Genomic DNA, 1307 nt, shown 5'->3' with positions numbered 1-1307 from the left:
TTGGAGGGGAGGAGAGGCAGCCAGGGGGCTCCCCAAGTAGGCCAAATCCTAATTGGGGTCTTCCCCAATTCGGCCTCCCCCATTCCATAATTGTCGGAGAAGAAAAGGGAAGGAGGGAAGAGAGAATGAAGGGGGGGGGGCGAACCCCCTCTTCTCCTTCTCCTATGCGGTCCCCTTCTATAGGGGGGCGCGCCACCCCTTGTGGGCTGGTTTGCTCCCTTCTCATGGCCCATATGGTCCATATCTTCTCCCTGGGGGTTCCGGTAATCCCTTCGGTACTCCGATATGTACCTGGTACCCTCCGGAACACTTCTGGTGTCCGAACACTATCGTCCTATATATCAATCTTTACGTCTCGAGCATTTCGAGACTCCTCGTCATGTCCATGATCTCATCTGGGACTCCATACAACATTCGCTCACCAAATCACATAACTCATATAATACAATATCATCATTAAACGGTAAGCATACGGACCCTACGGGTTCGAGGACTATGTAGACATGACCGAGACACCTCTCCGGTCAATAACCAATAGCGGAACCTGGATGCTCATATTGGATCCCACATATTCTACGAAGATCTTTATCGGTCAAACCATTATGACAACATACGTTATTCCCTTTGTCATCGATATGTTACTTGCCTGAGATTTGATCATCGGTATCTTCATACCTAGTTCAATTTCATTACTAGCAAGTCTCTTTACTCGTTTTGTAATACACCATCCTGCAACTAACTCATTAGTCACTTTGCTTGCAAGGCTTCTTATGATGTGTATTACCGAGAGGGTCCAGAGATACCTCTCCGATACTCGGAGTGACAAATCCTAATCTCGATCTATGCCAACCCAACAAACACCTTCGGAGATACCTGTAGACCATATTTATAATCACCCAATTATGTTGTGACATTTGATAGCACACAAGGCATTCCTCCAGTATCCAGGAGTTGCATAATCTCATAGTCGAAGGAATATGTATTCGACATGAAGAAAGCAATAGCAATAAAACTGAATGATCATAATGCTAAGGTAATGAATGGGTCTTGTCTATCACATCATTCTCCTAATGATGTGATCCCATTTATCAAATGACAACACATGTCTATGGTAGGAAACTTAACCATCTTTGATCAACGAGCTAGTTTAGTAGAGGCTTACTAGGGACACTGTATTTTGTCTATGTATCCCACACATGTATCACGTTTCTGGTTAATACAATTCTAGCATGAATAATAAAAATTTATCATGAAATTAGAAAATATAAAAACTTTATTATTGCCTCAAGGGCATATTTCCTTCAGTC

The sequence above is a fragment of the Triticum dicoccoides genome, chromosome 6B (genome assembly GCF_002162155.2).
Source record: "Triticum dicoccoides isolate Atlit2015 ecotype Zavitan chromosome 6B, WEW_v2.0, whole genome shotgun sequence".
In the NCBI taxonomy this organism is placed as follows: domain Eukaryota; kingdom Viridiplantae; phylum Streptophyta; class Magnoliopsida; order Poales; family Poaceae; genus Triticum; species Triticum dicoccoides.
Note: the sequence above shows the minus strand (reverse complement) of the source record.